The 20,253-nt window shown below is 37.1% G+C and overlaps 1 protein-coding gene across 4 annotated transcripts in view; it reads right to left on the bottom strand.

Annotated features, from left to right (window-relative positions):
- CNTN4 (contactin 4) overlaps positions 1 to 20,253 on the bottom strand; it is an 898,074-nt gene that overhangs the window by 564,361 nt on the left and 313,460 nt on the right. The window contains exon 1 of one of the 4 annotated variants that reach the window (XM_078442808.2): positions 7,674 to 7,717. The exons of the other annotated variants lie outside the window; for them this stretch is intronic. The gene's annotated coding sequence lies outside the window, so the exon portion shown is untranslated. Of the gene's footprint in view, positions 1 to 7,673; positions 7,718 to 20,253 lie in introns of those variants that run through there. 4 annotated transcript variants of the gene reach the window in all.

Here is a 20,253-nt window from a genome sequence, read left to right as displayed (position 1 = left end):
TCACTGACAATACACCTGGTCACCCAAGAGCTGTGATGAAGATGCACAGTGAGAGTAATGTTGTTTTCATGCCTGCTACACAACATCTATTCTGCAAACCATGCATCAATGAGCCATTTCAACTTTCCAGTATTATTAAAGAAATACATTTCATAAGGCTATATAGCTGCCGTAGACAGTGACTCCTCTAATCAATCTGGACAGTCCGTTGAAAACCTTCTGGAAAGGATTCACCATTCTAGATGCCATTAAGAAAATGTGTGATTCATGGGAAGAGATCAAAATATAAAAAGAAACAGGGGTCTGGAAGAAGTTGATTCCAACTTTCATGGAGGACTTTGAGGGGGTTCAAGTCTCAAGTGGAGGAAGTAACTGGAGATGCGGTGGAAAGAGCAACAGAATGAGAACCAGATGTGGAGCCTGAAGATGGGATTGAAGGGCTGCAGTCCCATGATAAATAAAACCTGAATGGATAAAAAGCTGCTTCTTATGGATGAGCAAAGAAAATGGTTTGTTGCGATGTAATGTACTCCCAGTGAAGATTATTTATATGACAATAAATAATTCTTTATTGTGGTAGTCTCAAACTGAACCCTCGTTATCTCCAAGATATGCCTAGAATCTCTCTCTTGCTCTCTCTTTCTTGAACAATTTGTGTGCTGAGCTCAGGGTGGTTCTAGCCTCGATATGTGAAGCAGGTCTTTTCTCTCTTTGCTCCATCATCAGTGACTGCAACTGGTTAGGTTAAATCAGGTAGACTCTTCCTGGGACAGGATACCTTTAATTCAAAGTTAGAGGTGGAGGGCTTTCATTCAAGCCAAATTCAGTAGTTCCATTTTAGCAGGGAGCCTGTACTGTGGGAGTTACTCAGTCTTCATTAATAAAATCGTGAGTGGTATTTGACTGAGTTCCCTTACGTGGTGGTAAAAAAAAAAAAAAAAAAAAAAAAAAAGCCTTGACAGGAGGCAGAGTGGGACTGAAAAGACCTTCATGCCTTCAAGGAATTGCAGTGCCAAATTACCATATTAAATCTGTCAGCAAACTACTATTTGAATGTGCAATACCAAGAATTAGCATAGCCCCCAAAATTTCTGAAAAAGCAAACACATTTCCTCTCTCCACCCCTCATACACACACTTGACTGATATCTTGACATATGTAGAAAATATACATTATTTTAAATGAATTACAGTAGGAGTGCCTGGAAACAAGTCAGTTTTTTTCTCACTCAAACTCTAAAATTTCAGGTATATTCTTGGTTTTCTCCTACGTTTGGCTGCACATCATGGTCTTACCTTCTATCATTTATCTCAGATCTTCTCAGCTCCTACTTTTCCTCCATCTGTTTGGTCTTTGGCCTGTTGATAGCATCTCTGGACCCATCCCGTCAGGTTCATTCCACACTCCCTGTTCCCTATAGTCCAATCTACTCTATTCTCAGTCAATGAAACGATCCCTAAGCACTGATCCTAAAAAGAACAATGCCTTCCTCTATTAGTTTTTCATTCTTTGAAATATGACACGTCTGAAACATCGTTCTATACATTCTACAATGTATAAAGGTTCTAGGCTTTCCTTAGCTCCCCGTATCACTCTTTGACCAGAGGATCATATAATATGTACTCTTTTAAAACCGTGATTTTTGTTTGAAAGTGAAAATTACACTTACAATTGGAAAAAAGAATATAAAATGAATTGGGAATTTAAAGTAAAGACATCTGGAGATAGGAAGGCAGTCGTGCGTGGCTTGGTACTGATGACAGAATAGCATCTCATATTTATATGGTATTTCATCACTCAAATAATATTTTCATTACATTCTCATTTAATCTACATACCTTATACAAATTAGATTGGATCATTCTCCATTAACAGATGAGGGCATTTGGGCTGCTGGACAACCAGCGTGGACTTAACAGAGGAAGTGATGTATTCTAAATCTTGTCAGATTGGTGTTTAATTTAGATGCTGGAGCGAAGGATGGTAATTCTCAAATTTATTTGAGTCATGTTTCTTTCTTTTGCAACTGAGAAAGCCTGTTGTTACATACATCTCTCTATTACTCCAATGGTGGAAAATAGTGTCTGAATGCTGTGGGTTATTTTTCCATCCACCTGTATACTCATTTGTTTCCCCCTTTTTGAGAGATAAGTATATTAAACCACTTTAACTCAACACATTCGTCCATGGTTCTCTGGTTACTCAGATTCTGATTAATGACACTTCCTATTGATCACTACATTTTCTGCTGCATACTTGGTACTAAATCCTTTTACATCTCCCTGAGCTTGTATGTCACCACTAGGCTTCACTGCATGATGTGAGCTTGGCTATGCTCACCTCATAGGGAACCAGATGGCTGCTTGATCTTACTCTGTTAGTGCCCATAATCCCACTGGGCATAATTCTTCCTACATGTTCATGCAAAATTTTCCTTAAGGCAATTATTTTAGGGCAAGTATATAAGAATGGCTAAGGACATTTGCTTTTCTTTCAAACAGCCTGGATCTAAGTGATGATACTTCCACTTATGACCTGAGTACCCTTCACCAAGACATTTACCTATACTAAGCCTATACCTCCTCATTGTTAAAATTAGGATAATAACATTATCTACTTTTATATTGGATTGAGAGAATTGAAAAGGCTAACACATTTGAAATACATGTGATAAAACCCAAAACATAATATGGATTCAACAAATTCACTCAAATGTATTTACTGAGTATAGAGATTACATATATGATAATTATATATATGGTTATATATCTCATGAAATATATCTCATTATTACATATATAATAGTGGAAGTAGCTCTCCTACATTCCCCTAGGTCTTGAGATATACATAAAAAGACCAAAAATGTAATGTTCTTATGGATATTAACTGTAATAGTAAAGACAGAAAACAAACAAGCACATTACAATAATATATAATGTAAACATATAAATGCAACATTTTATAGTATGGGAAGTTCGTCGTAAACACTGACTTTGGGAGTATTTGTGGAGTTACTTCTTCTGATACACTGGTATGGACTTGAATGACAGAAAAATAATTATTATATCTTTATTACCACACTAACTCTTAAAGACACTAGATAATTAGAATATGCCAACATTTATGATTGGTGAGCAATATTTCAACCTGTTAGGCATGAACTTAAAATCTAGTATATTCAGGAGGTTATGCTTAGGTTCCTTCGATGGGAAGGTAGATATATTAAGGCAAGTTACACCTAAGAACAACTAGAAACAAAAGCAATGTTGAAGGGAGACACATGTAATGTGTTAGCTGAGGGTGGGGGTAGGCGATGTGTCATAAGACACATTATTACAGAAGTCAACTAGTGAAGCAAAGAGGATAGTATCAAGCGTTTGAAACCTCAAAAATATATTAAAACGGCAAGACTAAATTACAACATGTCTTGTACTGCATAAGCAAACTATAAAATTAGTGCTTCATTCTGTACCAATGAAAAACCATCAACAAAATTCAACCTGTGGTTACGGAAAGGTCTTGATAAAGAAAATCAACTCTAGGAGTGAGAGACTGAAGACAGAGATTAATTAGGAGGTGATTGCAATAATCCAAGAGGATAAATTATGGGGTTTGAAATTCAGACAGGGACAGTACTAGTACAGGAAAATAAAATGAAGGGAGAGTGTTTTTGCAAACTTTTCCCTAAGCTTAAAAGGTTTTCAAATTTCTGGAAAAAAAAAAACAATTGACAAGCACTCTTACTTTTAAAACTATACCACTGCTGTAATAATTTTGAAATAGACAATAAGATAAAACAATTATCTTGAGAGGTATAAATGCATAACTTCCTTAAATGTATGTACATTTAACCCTACAAAGATAAATTATAAGCACACAGCCATAGATACACACAAATATTCCCATATAGTGAACAAATCAACATTATAATCACCAGTGCTTTGCAAACACTGTTGCCCTGTCATAGAAAGATATACAGCTTTGGCAGCAGTAATTTTCTCTTGTTTACTGATTAAGAGACACATAGTATATACACAGAGACAGCAGTATCCCTTCAGTGGCTGGACACTCTATGGAGTGCCAGATTCTCACATGTATTTTAATAAAGCTGTAATATGTTCTTTAAGTGTTATTGGTCCCTCCAAGTAAAATACCATTTCTGATATAGTAGAATCTGTGCCTGATTAACAGATGCCATCATTTAATTGCATTTGCCATTATTTTTGGTGTTTTATGCATCTCTTTATAAATGAAACACTAGCAGTGACTTGATCACATTGTAATTATGTTTAAGTGCCCATGCAGTAAAAAGTACACTAGGTCCTTTTTAGTGGTTAAAAGCAGCCTCTGGAGCCAGACCATCTAATTTTGAATCCTGGTTCCATCTCCTAGTGAGTTAAGTAATCTTAGGCAAGTTACTGAAATTCCTTGTCTAAAATTTCTTTTTTCAAAGGAAATAAGAATATATAATATACATGTGATAAGTTTGTATTATACCAAAAATGTTTTATATATATACATACATATATATACACACACACAAATGTGCCTGTATATATATATGTGTATATATATATATATATGTTTTATATATATATGTATGCACACAATACATGTATACACACACTATATATACACATATATATAGTGTGTATATATGGTGTGTGTATACATATATATACATATACACACACATATATATACACATATACACACACACATATATGTACATATACATACATATATATATATATATATATATATATATATATATATATATCTCCTAGAATATTCTATTTGCATTTTAAGCACTAAATAACTATTTTGTTGTCATTAATATTACTACTACTGTTTATTACAGTTTGCCATGTGATCTTGGGCAAGTCAAAGATAATATGACAACCAGTTATTTTCCATGAGCAAGACACATACCAAGATTCTAGGTTTGGTGTTCCTTTAATTGAGGATTTTTCTCAAGGTAACTTGACAAAGGCTTGGGTACATGGTATTCACGATAACTGGAGAAGTAAGGGCCAGAAACACAACCTTTTTGATACTGTTTATATAATAAACAGTGACATACGATATACTGAAGGGGTCTTATTCAGCTCATGTATTCAGTGGTAAAGAGAACAGGTTCAGGAATCCTGTGAAGCTGGTCCAAATCTCAACCCTATTTCTTGCTACATATATGGCCTTGGGCTAGCTACTTAACTCATTTGAACCTCAGCACTGTAGTAGTAGGATAATATCCAGCACTGTAGTGTAGGATAATCCTTTACAAGAGGCTCTGAAGCCAGACTGCCAGGGGATCTTTGACACATTAAGCTGTGTGACCATGAGTAAGTTCTTTAACCTCTCAGTGATTCCTTATTTGTGAAACGAGGGTAGTATTGGCTACATCCATTGGGTTGGGATAATGCTTGAATGAGCTAATACAGATAAAGACAAAGTTGTAATCAGTACATAGTAAGCACTCAAACACATGCTAGTCATTGACATTAAAATGGGACTCTCCATAAACCTACAATTTTGAAACACAATCCCAAATTAAACCAGGAAAAAAAAATCCCTACATTCTGAATCTAGGTGCTAGATCATTCTTCAAGGAATTGCAAATGGGAAAGCACAAAAAGGTTCTGCCACTGTAAGCAAACTTGCTAAAATGGATTTTCTGTTTATTTCCTCATGAAAAGCTGTCAGCTCACTGTATACTCACAGTCCTACACATGCCTAAACCATGGGTAAATGGGCAGCTTACTTACCATAAGCCAAGTGATAGAGATTCATGGAGGGTTTAAACTCTACATTCAGAGACTGAAAGCCTGGATTAAAACCCCAATTCTGTTACTGTATTGCTCTGTGACTATGGACAAGTCATTCACTTCTGAGGCTTAGGTGTTCACCTATAAAACAGGATGAAACTACTTTGTTGTTGGTATTTTTCATCTTCGCTTAACTACTAGCCACTAGTTTATTAACCTAGGACACTCAAAAATAAGGAGAATTAAAAGGGAAAAGGATTATACTTCTTTCGTTAAACCACTAGGCTCGCTATAACTTGGTTCTCTCCAATAGTCACAGAAAGGAGACTTTCCTGAGCCTGCCTTAGCCCCTCAAGACATATTTAGCACTGTCACTTTCAGAGTAAAAAATGAAGAGAGCTCAACCCACGAGATGCTGATAACATGAAGCAAAACATATGCTGATGTGACTCATCTAGTATCAAACTTAAATAAACTCCATGAATTTATTTATAGCAGGAAGTGTTTTACACTCAGAGATACTAGCTCCAAATCAGATTCTGAACTGAATTCAAGAAGTGAGGTTGAAGGTATGAGCAAGTTGCAGGATGATGTCCTGGAATATGAGACTTACTGAAGTCAAGGGAAAGAAATCAAGAAGAGAATTAGAAAATAATTGGTTTGAATAAAACCAGCCCTTTAAGAAAGATGCCAGTTAAATGGGACAGTGACAAAATTCTCTGAAGCTCTAAAGTGCTATGGAAGAGAAAAACAGACCCTGTGCTCAAGTCATATTAACATCACATTTGTTTATTTTCATACAAGTGTGGCAGGGCTCAATGTTACATACATACAGCAGTCTACTTGGGTACACTAAAAAATACAACCATATTATGTTTGAGCATATTATATGGACCTGTTACAGAAAGTGGCCACAACTGCTTTTATTTTTTAAATCTAAATTTAGTCTCTTTAAGTCACGTGAATTTCAAACATACTTGAATGGCATAGTTAAACATTTCTTGGATATTAGAAGTAAGTTCCAATTTTCACTTTTTCTTTTCAAATCGCTGTTTCCCCTGAATAGACAACCATGGCAAAGATTTTTAAAATGTTATTCTCCATAAAGTCTTTGATTTCACTTCTATATTGCAGACTGATCAAGAACTGCAAATGGCTGTCATTTTTATACTTTCAGGTAGTAGAACGTGGATTTCATAGAACTGTTCTCCCTGAGAGAGACATTGCAAGGATGCTCAGGTCACCTCTGCCCAGCAAGGAGTCTGTTTCTAATCCCATTAACACACATACAGGCTCCACAGACCTCCTAAAGGGGATTAACTAGGTTGTGGTCATTCTGCCTATCCCATCTCATTGTTTTAGAACAGCTAATGTCTGATCCTCTGACCTCTGAACTGGGAAATCTGCTTTATCATTATCCTTTAGGATTAGTTATCACATGTTAATACAAGTAAGCTTAAGTGGACAATCATGTTCAAGCCGTCAGGCCAATCAGATTTTTTTTTGTTTAACCAAGCAAAAGGAAGAAAAAGGATGTAACATTCAAGGTGTGAGACTCAGTAAATTCTAATTATCTAGATGTAATAAATTTTACTTTTTAATGTTTATTTATTTACTTTAAGAGACGGTGTGAGCGGGGGCAGGGGGAAGAGAGACAAAATCCCAAGCAGTGTCTGCACTGCCAGCACAGAGCCTGATGCAGGGCTCAATCTCACAACTTTGAGATTGTGACCCAAGCCAAAATCAACAATCAGATGCTTAACTGACTGAGCTACCCAGGAGCCCCCAGATGTAATAAATTTTAAACTTATATTTGTGAAGGGATACAAAGGCAACACCAAATAGTTACACTATATGTAAGTCTGATATTAAAAAGGTAAAGCAAAACAAATGAGCAAAAAGCCTTACTTTTTTGAAGGCATCACTTATGTAAAAGAGCCACAGGGTTGGAGAGCCATTAATTCATTTGTCTGACATCCATTCACCCATCCAATATGAATTAAGTGTTAGCTTTGGGTCTGTAACAGTTAAGTGCAGACTCTGTCCTCATATAACTGGGATGGTCTAACAGATGAAATACCAATTAAAATCCTAACATGATTTCCAATGAACTTTAAAAAAATACATGAACCTATGGGTGCCTGGGTGGCTCAGTCGATTAAGCATCCGACTTCAGCCTAAGTCATGATCTCACGGTTCGTGAGTTTGAGTCCTGTGTCGAGCTCTGTGCTGACAGCTAGAGCCTGAAGCCTGCTTCAGATTCTGTGTCTGCCTCTCTGCCCCTGCCCTGCTCATGCTCTGTCTCTCTCTCTCTCTCTCTCTCTCAAAAATAAATAAACATTTAAAAAATCTTTAAAACAAATAAATAAGTAAATAAGACATGAACTTATGTCAGCCAACAAGGCCTTGACTGATGTGTCAGCCTCTATAATACCCATTTCTACCACTTTCCCTCATTCACCCACACCCAGCATCACTGGCCTTACTCTAAAATTGGGTCCCCCTCAGGGTTCCCCTCTCTGCTTAAAGAGCTATTCCCATTAATCTTCACAGGACTGGTTGATTCTTGTCTTTCAGTTTCTTGGCTGTACATCATCTCCTCAGAGGGGTATCTCCTAACTAGCATACTTAATCTTATAGAGCAGCCCCTCCTAGGCAATTCTCCATTTTTACCCTGCTTAATTTAGTCTGTAAAGTACTTTTTATTACCTGACATTGTAACACCCATTGCCAGCCTTTTGTCTTGATTACTAGAATATAAGCTTCACAAAGCAGTGGTTTCTATACACTTTATTCACAGAGTATATTCACCATGGTAAAAGTATCAATATAAAGTCATCGTTTGAAAACTACTTGATAAAAAAATGAAGAGCACACAAGTATATATAAAATCACACTGCCATGAAGGAAAGATAAATGTTCCTATAGGAGCATAAAATAAAGTGATTGGAGCAATCCTGGAAGAGGCCAGAGTTTCCTAAGGAAATAATGTCCAAACTTAATCACACATTTATTTATCACATAAACTATGTAAAGCAATTTGGTCCTTCATTACTTAAAACCTAAAAGAAAACAAGATAAACTACAAATGGATCAAGTTATACATACATTAAACTGGTTAATGAAATTAAAACTGACTGCTAACCTAAATGAAAAGAAAATAAGGTGGAACCATACCTCTGGATGAGCAGTTACCACTACAGATGAACTGGCCTAAAATGCTGGTCCTCCAGTTGACCAGAGAGCCAGCCTCAGTGAATTAGGGGAACATTTAAATACATATTGAAAATTGACTTAAGTGGTTTAAGTCTGGAAATACTTTGGCATGATATCAAAATGACAGATATACTCTTTCTTATTGAACTCTTGTGATTTTTAATAACTTGTCTTCTTTGCTATTGAAGGCCAATACAAATGTAGATCTTTTTTTAAATTTTTTTTTAACGTTTATTTATTTTTGAGACAGAGAGAGACAGAGCATGAACGGGGGAGGGTCAGAGAGAGAGGGAGACACAGAATCTGAAACAGGCTCCAGGCTCTGAGCGGTCAGCACAGAGCCCAACGTGGGGCTCGAACTCACAGACCGCGAGATCATGACCTGAGCCAAAGTCGGCCGCTTAACCGACTGTGCCACCCAGGCGCCCCACAAATGTAGATCTTTAAGAACTAATGCTAAGATGCTATCAAAAGGGCAGTCACTCTAGTGGTTTAATGGGACAGAAAAACACTGAAGGGGAGAAGGATGGGTGGGGAAGCATGAGAAAAAAATGGAAGGAAAGTCAGTTGTCCTACAAGAAACTGGTGGCCCTGCCTGACAAATGAGACCACAACATTCATTTCCTGCATCATTTCCTTCTCAGTGCTCGATGGGTCACCAGGAACTAGAATGGAACCAACTCATCAATTATACTGAAGAGTTTTGTCAGAAGAAACTCTCTCCTACAACGCTGTCCTTTAAAACCATCCCTCTCTTACAGAGTTCTCTTAAGTAAATTACTTTTCATGAATAAACTTCTATGTAAACTATTTCTTAAGGAAAATATTAAAAAGAGTTAAAAGTATTGTTTCCCCTATAGGATCTATTCCCTCAAAGTGCAAATATTCACTTAGGAATGTGACTTGGGAAAAAGAAACAGGTGCACTCTCCTTAAGGATATCAAAATGTTTTGTAATTCAGGATTGCCATCAGTCACATGGGGCTGGTTAATTTTATGCACCAGTTTGATTGGTATAAGGCATGACCCAGTAGCTGGTAAAACATTATTGCTGGGTGTGTCTAAAAGCTGTTCCTGTAAGGGATGGGTATGTGAATCAGCAGACTGAGTAAAGAAGACAGCCCTCACCAATGTAAGTGGCCTTATCCAATCCAGTGAGGACCTGAATGGAACAAAAAGACTGAGGAAGAGTAATTTATTCATTATGGTTCTTCCCTGCTGGCTTGAGTGGGGACACTTCATCTCATTTCAACTTCTCCAATCCTTGGACTGTGATTCAAACCACAGCCCCCACTTAGTTCTTAGGCCCTCAGACTTGAACTAAATTAAATCAATGGTTTCCCTGGGTCTCCAGTTTGCATGCGGCAGATCATGGGACTTCTCAGCCTCCATAAACAGGTATGACAATTTCCCATATCTCTCCTTTCTCCCTCTCTCCATTTCCCCCATAACCTGCTCATGCTCGCTCTCTCTCTCTCTCTCTCTCTCTCTCTCTCATACACATACCTGGAAGTAAGCTTCTGAATCTTATCTATCACACAAAAAGTAGTAATGGATATATCACTATTTAGATGGCATTATTTAAACTACTCAAGTAGTTTAAAGTCCATTTAATAGAATAAAATTAACCAAGATAAGTATTACCAAGGCCCTAAATTATAGTGCATTTCCTTCCTGGACTAAAAAGTCTCCTGAGATAAGCTTTACATGTGTATTGGGTGGTGAGTGTGGGGGGGGGGGAACGGATACACAGGGGTAAGATAAATGTTAAGTTTATAGTCATTCAATATTTAAGGAATGTGACATAAAAGAATTAGAGAAAAGAAATAAAAGTGTTTTGTAATTCTGCTTCCATGCAAGAAAGTGTCCTGAAACTCAGCAGGATGTGTTGTAGACAACAAAATAATTCTCCATATTAGCTAAGACCTGGGGTTTCTTCATTTCACGCTTAGAAACAACCCACCTTATCTTTTGGGTTATATCTGCTGAAATCTCCATGGTCCATAAACGGTGTATTTTGTTGTTTTTGTTAGGGCTTGGCCATTTTAGACAGTCACAAAAATGTAACCACCTGATAAATCCCATCCTGGATCTTGGATTACATTTAACAAAAGTATAATAGAGACAATAATAAAAATCATAATCATAATCATAATCTTAAATGACACAGGAAGTGGGGCGCCTGGGTGGCTCAGTCGGTTGGACGTCCGACTTCGGCTCAGGTCATGATCTCACGGTCTGTGAGTTCGAGCCCCGCGTTGGGCTCTGTGCTGACAGCTCAGAGCCTGGAGCCTGTTTCAGATTCTGTGTCTCCCTCTCTCTCTGACCTTCTCCCGTTCATGCTCTGTCTCAAAAATGAATGTTAAAAAAAAATTTTTTAAAAATGACACAGGAAGTATATACTTTCACAATGCTGCTCTCACAATGTTGCAAAAATCTGACTTAAAGCTCGAACTTCTTATTTTATAGAAAATGTTTCAATACGTACTTTCATTATAAATACATTATTCTTTACATATATTGGTGAATTCCCCCATATTCCTTTACGTTTTATTTATTATTTACTTTGAGAAAGAGAGGGAGAAAAAATTCATGAGTGGGGTAGGGACAGAGAGAGAGGGAGAGAGAGAGAATCCCAAGTACTGACAGTGAGGTGCACGATGTGGGCTCTGGGGCTCCCACTCACAAACTGCAAAATCATGACCTGACTCATTTAACCAACTGAGTCACCCAGGTGCCCCTCCCCCTTATTTCTTTAAATGGCATACTGAATACTAGTTTATAGAACATTAGTTACTGGAAAGAGGAAAAAAGCAAGAGATGAGATGGAAAATTACCATAGTGGTAAGAGCCAATTATAAATGGATATTGAATCAGATATGAAAATAAAGCATTATTTAGAAGAGCATGTTTTCACAGAGTTTTCTATTTATGTAAAAAATCACTTCACACAAGGCTGTTCTTTGAACTGAGACCCACCTGTTTTGGAATATTGCACACTTGCTAATGATTTCTCAATGGCTATCCTGTTCCCAGCTGCCATTCCATGTTGCTAAGGACCCTGCACAAAACATGATGGGGAAGATCTAGAGACAAGCCTTCCCAACCCCCTTCCTATAGTCAATTACTAGCAATTAGTCACACTGGAGGGTGAAATAACTCTCTCTGCACCTGCAAAACTATGTTTGAATGCCACAGCTGAAACCACTGTAGAAATCAAAATTGCATGTGAACTGAAAATCTATCCTAATACCTTATTTATTACCTGCTACTACGCAGAATAAAATATGTGGAAGACGAGGCCCCCAAAGGTTATACTTTATCTTCAGTTTGTTAGACTATCTCCCTATGAAGAAGAGTCTCTTTTAGGGACAGATAATATTGGGAAATACAGCCATATTTCCCTTGGACCTTATTGTAAGCAATAATGATTCAATCAGATCACAAACACTTGGGAGGCTTAAATAAGACACCTTCCCTTCCTTGAAAACATTACTTATTGAATCATATGTATTAATATGTTTATTAGTTCAAATCATATTCTACCTACCTTAATAATGGGCTTCTTTGCTCTCCTGAATTTATTCAGATGCCTCACTCATTTATTTAGTAATCACCAAATGTAAAATACAGTAACTCATTTGGATTTCAATAGTATTATTTTATAAATGAATTAAAAAAAAACCCGCACAAGTGAATGTTGCCTAGAATACACAGTAGGTATACTGTATCATCAAGCACCAGTTGAAATCCTGAATCAATTGTTAATCATATAAAGGGCCTTGAACTAGCCACTTAACCTCCTTGTTTATCTGCAGAAGGGATGAAGGAATAAAAAAAGAGAATGCAGAATGTTTGGCTTTGTAACACAGACATCCAGATACTCAAAGAGAAACACACACAGTATTCTCAAACACACTCATCATATACATGCATCATTTGTTTCCTTTATCATAACCTGCTCTGACTTATGTAGACATGTTAAAAGTGAACTGGGAAACTGTAGCTCCTGAGTATTAAAGGAGATAATTCACAAATTATCTGCTCACAATATTTACCAAAGTTGTCTCTAATTAAACAATGGCACACAATAGCACAAAATTTCATACTTTGTATTTAAAGATCTAGGAGTGATTTTCAAGGACAGTCCTAGGATGTGAGGAATGTGTCATTTAATTCTTCAGCAACTACCTTTGCCAATACAAAAGGAAAAGAAGAGGTGGAAAAATAGACAAATGTGACTGAATGCCAAGAATATCTCTGCAAATATAATATTGATGGAGGGAAAAGAAAACTGCTGTTCAGGTTTGTAAAACTTCTGTGGATTTCTCTTAGCTTTGGTTTGTTAATCTCATTTATTGCCAGAGGCTTTTGCTAGCATTAGTTTTGGCACTACTAAAGGCTAAAATGAAAAAATTAACCTCTACAGATTTTTTTTCAAAAGGAATTGCTTTTAAAATAGTCAGGTCCAGGGCACTTACTTGGGTGGCTCAGCTGGTTAAGCATTCAACTTCAGATCAGGTCATGATCTCACAGTTTGCGAGTTAAGCCCCAGGCTGGGGTCTGTGCTGACAACTCAGAGCCTGAAACCTGCTTCAGATTCTATCTCCCTCTGTCTCGCACCACCCCCCCTCAAATAAACAAACATTAAAATTTTTTTAAATAAAATTTTTTTAAAGTCAGGTTGTTGTGCTAAAGAACAGGTAAACTTGAGGGTCTCTGTGCTCACCTCAGTGTTAAACGCCTCAGGCACTGGAAATGGAGAATCATAACCAAGCCCTCCAAGAGAACAACCATGTCAGTATTTGTCCCTATTTTATCATTCTTCTCCACAGTCCCATGACTCCTTTTCACTAGTCATCCAATTCAGATTTGTCATCTTCCACTTTAGAATCACACACAGACACACACACACACACAACACACACACTCCAAAACTTATTAGAAAGAAGTCAGATGACTATAATCCCAGTTAAGACATTCCTATCTCCTCTCCAGTTCTTTCAACAATGCATAATATTGTATTATCACCTATATGAGGGAATGTAAGTGGGAGGAGCACCTGATTTTTTTTTACAAAAAAAAATCACATTATTATAATACTAAGTAATGAAAACAGTAAATCAGAAAGGTAATGGTTTGCTAGATTCAATAGAACAATGTTTCTCAAATTTCAGTATGCAGAATAATCTGGAGAGTCTATTAAAATAGATTGCCTGGGGGGCGCCTGGGTGGCTTGGTCGGTTGAGCGTCCGACTTCGGCTCAGGTCATGATCTCACGGTCCGTGGGTTCGAGCCCCGCGTCAGGCTCTGTGCTGACAGCTCAGAGCCTGGAGCCTGTTTCAGATTCTGTGTCTCCCTCTCTCTGTGACCCTCCCCTGTTCATGCTCTGTCTCTCTCTGTCTCAAAAATAAATAAACGTTAAAAAAATAAATAAAAAATAAAAAAATAAAATAGATTGCCTGGTCCCATACCCAGTTTCTAGTTCTGCAGGTCTCCGGTAGGGTCTAAGAAGCTGCATTTCTAACAAGTTATCAGATGATGGGAATGTTGGCCACCTGAGGTTCACACTTTGAGAACACTGGTCTGAAGTTCTAATGCTTTAATATGCAATTATCTTGCTTTGTTTAAACTTCCCAGGAACAGTACAAACTGCAGACTTCCACTCTACCCCCAGGAATTTTTAAGTAAATCTTAAGGATGTGCAATTTTAACATACATTTCATGTAATTTTAGGGATGGCAGTCTAGGAATAGACCACTGCCACAGTCTATCCAGAACTATCCTGATTCACACTTACTGTTTCAGTGTCGATCTAGTTACTTTCTAAAGAGTGGAATTGAAGATTCAGTATATTCTCATTCTATCTGTGAACCATACCTTGAGAAACAATGAGGTACAGGTATACCAAATCAGTAAATTGCCAATGTCTTCACACCCCTTTTAAAACACCCTGTGCATCCAATGAAAACCAGACCTGCAGACAGTGTTCTAGATTCCTTAGGCTGCCATTACTGCATTTTTCCACTGCTATATTCGTTAGCCTGCCACTACCTGCCATTACTGCAAAAAATGCTCAGCCAGCCAATGGTCTACTACCATATTCTGAGATAAGCATCTTTGGAAATATATGTTATTAGTGCACTGACACCTTGCTTTCTGTCTTTTATTTCTAATTTTGGCAAACATTTTCAAATAGGAAGTATGAATAAAAGACATAGGTTGCACCTGCCACAAAAAGTAAATGCAATTAAAAAACAAAAGAGTAAGAATATCTTGAAAATTTTAAATCCCTGGACATCTTTAAAGAATGAGTGAAAGCAGTATAGGGTGAAGGTAAGCAAGCAGATAAGAAAAAGGTGATGAAGTCTTTGAGCTTGTCAAAGTCAATACAGAGATAACTGCAAAAAAGGAGTATTAATAAAAGCAATGTAAGATAAGCAAAACAAACTGTGGCTAGAGGCATATCATCATCTCATAGACTTTAAATATAATCCAAGTACCAATTTTGATGCTGGGAATGGATCTATTAATACTTACAGACTAACGACTGTAAAGATCCCATTGAACACCAATTTGTTTCCAAGGTGCAGGTCCCCACTGGTAAATTAAGCAAGTCATTACCTCCAGATAATTTACACTATCTCCACCCTAATTCATCCTATCTCCTTCTCCACCGCCAATATGAATTTCATGAATCTTCAAAGATACAGGTAATTAAGCTTCATGCTTCAAAGTTTCTCAAAGTGTGTACTGGAAGCCACCTGCATCATAATCATTTACAATTTCCATTTTAGAAAATGTTTGAGTCCCCAAGGCAGGATTCTACAATCAGAAAGTTTGAGAGTGAGCCTGGATATGTATATTTTAACCAATATAGAGGTGATATTTATGCACAAATTTTAAAAATAAAATTTTTACAACTTCTTCTAATAAGGCTTTTGTTTTCATGCTTTTTCCTATTGCTTTTAAGTAGGTGGTCCTCCAAAACAAACTATATGGATTCAGAAATATTGGGTTTGATCGTTAGCAAAGATGTGTTTTACATTTCACAATACAAAGGACACTACCTAAAATGTACATTTACGGTAGTGAAAAAGTGTCCTTCAACATAATGTGAAAAATGAATTCAAATAACTGGATCTTTTAACAGATGTTTATTTTACAGTGTTTTATTTTAAGGAAACTTAGTAGAATACATCTCTTAATGGAAACTTTGATTCTAAAATATGTAGCAGTGATTTATATGTATCTAGTTTTTCTTATGCTAAACCAATTTCCAAGAGGAGGGGAAAATCATGAAATTGTGAATTGAACAGATAGAGCCTCCCTGTTATCACTAGAATTGAGACTGAGGAAGGCACAATTCTTAATGTGTCTGACCACTCTGATAATTAACAGGTTCCATTTGTATGAAAACAGGTAGAAAGCAGAGAAAATGTTAAAGATGAAGAAATATTTAACAAAATCCACAAATGAAACACATTTTATGTAACTCAATTTTAAGGGTTCACGTAGATTACCTTCCACCATTTAAGTGTTAAATAGGCAAAAATTAATGTTAGTAACACATTGTTCTCCTACATGATACGAGTGGAATTTAACATCAGGACCTATGAACTCCAAGTACGCCATTTTATATTTCAAAAAAATTATCTTAAAAAATCTCTAATGAGAGACACTTGGGTGACTCAGTTGGTTAAGCGTCTGTTGTATTTGGCTCAGGTCATGATCTCACAGTTCGTGAGTTCAAGTCCATGTTGACCTTGTGCTGAGTGTGGAGGCTGCTTAAAATTCTCTCTCTCCCCCTCTCCCTCTGCCCCTCAAACCCCCCTCAAAAAATTCTCTAACTAGCACCAAAGGGAAAGAAACTCTCAGTTTAATATATACATTTTATTTACAAACTATGAACTTAAGGGCATATTTATTTACACAATGGGAAAAATATATGAAGCTGATTAAAATATGTATGAAATATTAACCTACAGTGAGAATGAACACACACACACACACACACACACACACAAAGTGTGTGTGCATGCACATGTGTAATTAGCCACAATAGATGAACACACTATATTTTGCAGTTAACGTCTTCACCAAGCTCTGAGGTCAAGAAGAATTCCTTTTCAACACTCTATGTCCAATTCACAATGCCAGAGACCAAAAGAAAGTGATTCTAGAAAAATTCAATGAGCTAATAAAAAGCTTAGAAAACACCTCAGAGTAAATACTAAAACAACCTCTTCCTCCCTAAATAGAAATGCTATTCACTGCCTCTTCTGATTAGGAAGATGATACCTCAGTACTTTATTCAGGTGTCATCTCCTCCAGGATTCTCCTCCTACCTCATCACCTCCTTTCCCATCTTATTTACTCATCCCCGTGACAGTTCCCTAGAGCTCTCTACTTGCACAACTGTTGGCACTTTGCACATTATCTTCCTCTGTACACTGTGAGCAATTATAAATGAAGGTCTGTGTTTATTTAATCTGTGAATCCACAGCCCTGAACTGAGTTTCTGCCTGGCTCTTAATAGGTATGCACTCAATAAAATGTTGGTTGAATGAATAATTGTTGAAAAATCAGCTGAAAACACTGACCAAAGGATGAAGTAATAATTGGTTCCAGCTACAGCTACCTCAAAGCAATTCAATTCAAACTAATTCAATTCAACTTCACTCAACAGACATTTACTAAGGGTTTAGCCTTTGCTTGTAATAGAGATATAAGGGCTTTTATAACCTCCATTAGCTTTTCAATTGCCTCAACACTTTTAGTTTGCCAGTAAAGGCACAGTTTGGGTCAACAACCAGAAAGTAATTACAAGGGGGTAGAAATCATAGTAGTGCTCCAAGTTTTGTGAGAAGAAAACATGAGTCCGTACATATAAAATGTTTTCTCTAAAAGACTGTAAAGATTGTACATACGCAGATATTAATGTATATGTCATTTTGAATAACCTGCTAGGTTTTCTTTAAGATGTATGTATGTATGTATGTATGTATGTATTTACAGCAATGGCAGGGGAGTGGCAGAGAGAGATGGAGAGAATCTCAAGCAGGCTTCATGCTGTCACAGAGCCCAATGTGGGGCTCGAATTCACAAACTGTGAGATCATGACCTGGGCCAAAATCAAGAATTGGAAGCTTAACCAAGCCATGCAGGTGCCCCAAGATTGTAAATAGCTATATATTTATGTATAAGTTTTTTATCACTGACCTCACCGAATTGGTAATTACTTGGTGAAATTGTGTGGTTAGCAGTGTAAACATCCATGAGGATAATCCAGGAGTTTCACTTCACTATTAAGCTCTTTGATTTTAATTATATAGGTAATTGGCTTAACTCTCTACATCACACATCTTGGAGAATCACTAATACAGATTTTCAGGAGAAGTGTTGGAAAAGCCCCTTTCGTGAAATGCTTTAAGACAGGGTTAATCTCCCTTGTCTCAGGGTTTAAGAGAGCCACATAAAATAATAACTTCTGTTAATGTTTCCACCTATTCAGATACCCTGAGTGTAAAGAGGGCTTTCTATTAAGGCATTGGAGGCATAATCCAAAAGCACATAGGGGTAAACATGAATGGTGCTTCTAATGTACTCAGGGTCACCTTTGTGAAGGAAAGAATGCTAAGTCTTTAAATCAATCAGAAAATTGGGTCAAAGAGGAAGAAAAAACCGATTACTGATAGATAACTTCAGCTATTCAGACCTCCAACACAAAGTGTATTCAACAGGGAAATGGTTTGATTAGATCACCTTTAGAGTTTCTTCTATACCTAAGATTCAGCGATTCCAAGAGAAAGAGTGTGGCCTTGGAAGTTACAAAATAGACTCTGATATTTCATTGTCTCAGTAAGGGCTGTGCTTCCAGGATGCCTGGGTAGTATTTTCCCCCAAGGTACTGTACCACCCTGGGGCTGGATCCCTGTGTAATTAAAGGTGTGTTCCTCCATTCACATCCACCTTGTTTCCTCGCTCCAGCATTCCCAAGTTCTCCCCTAGCTCGTGAGTTTTGCACATGACTTTTCCTTAGCTTTTTCCATACCTGATCTTTCTAATGCAAGAATCTCAGCATAGTGCCACCTTCTCAGAAAGACTTTGCTTGAATATACCAAATGAATTAGGCCTTCTCTTCCCCGATAATTTTATTCACAAAATTAATCTCTATTTGCAGTTTACTACTAATTCTGTGTTTATTCCAATGTTTGAATATGAACTTGTAGCATAAGGACGTTTGCTTTCTCTAACATGTGGCATATACAAGGCGCTCCATATATATTTTTTACTGGATGCAAAAATGCAGGAGCACATGGATGGAAGCAGGCAAGGAAAGAGAGAAAGACAGGAGAGTGAGTTAATTCAGGCAATGTTTTAGTATGTCTTTGGGCAATGACAGATGTTCAGTTATCCAAATAATGCCAATAACATTGAGTTGAAGCTCAAGTGGGCTAGGTCTCATAATGCATCATAAATGAACAATGAAGATATACTAGCTTCAATAATGCTTGGCTCATTGCTTGTGCAGTGAGAGTTACAGTGACTGATTTTTCTGGATGGTTTGCCAATGGCAAAGCATTACAGATTAACTGTAGCCAATTGGATAGACTGGATAATCTGGCCTATTTCTTAAGAAATACTCTATACTCTTCATTTTTATTCACCTTTTTCTTTAGTATTTCCATTAATTTATCTTCATGAATAGCCTTGTTACTTAGGCCTGATTCAGGTTTCAGATGTGGGTGCAAGAATTCCTCCCTCAGAAAACATTCACTGACCAGATAATTATAAACTTTTCTAACTCCCTGTACTTTTCCTACATAATAATGTATATAACATTTTTATCAATCTTTTTACCTTTGGGGTCAGGACCAGGATGTCTCTTTGGTCTCCACTGTGTTGCCAGTGGCAACTTTGAAACCTGACACACAGAATGGGTGCCATAAATATTTGTTGATCAGATTAATCATGATTCCTCTTGTTTCATGGATTTTCTTAAGAAAATCAATTATTGGGGCACCTGGGTGGCTCAGGTCATGATCTCACAGCTCGTGAGTTCGAGCCCCACGTGGGGCTCTGTGCTGACAGCTCGTAGCCTGGAGCCTGCTTTGGATTCTGTGTCTCCCTCTCTCTCTGCTCCTAACCCACTCACATTCTGTCTGTCTCAAAAATAAATAAAGATTAAAAAAATTTTTTAATAAAAAAAACAATTATTATCAACTACACAAAATTCAGTTTCATGCATTATTTTTGTAAAGAAAACTGGA

Source organism: Panthera onca, chromosome A2, assembly GCF_046562875.1.
Source record: "Panthera onca isolate mPanOnc1 chromosome A2, mPanOnc1 haplotype 2, whole genome shotgun sequence".
Taxonomy (NCBI): domain Eukaryota; kingdom Metazoa; phylum Chordata; class Mammalia; order Carnivora; family Felidae; genus Panthera; species Panthera onca.
The sequence above is the reverse complement of the archived record's forward strand: the minus strand, read 5'-3'. Positions and strand labels throughout refer to the sequence as shown.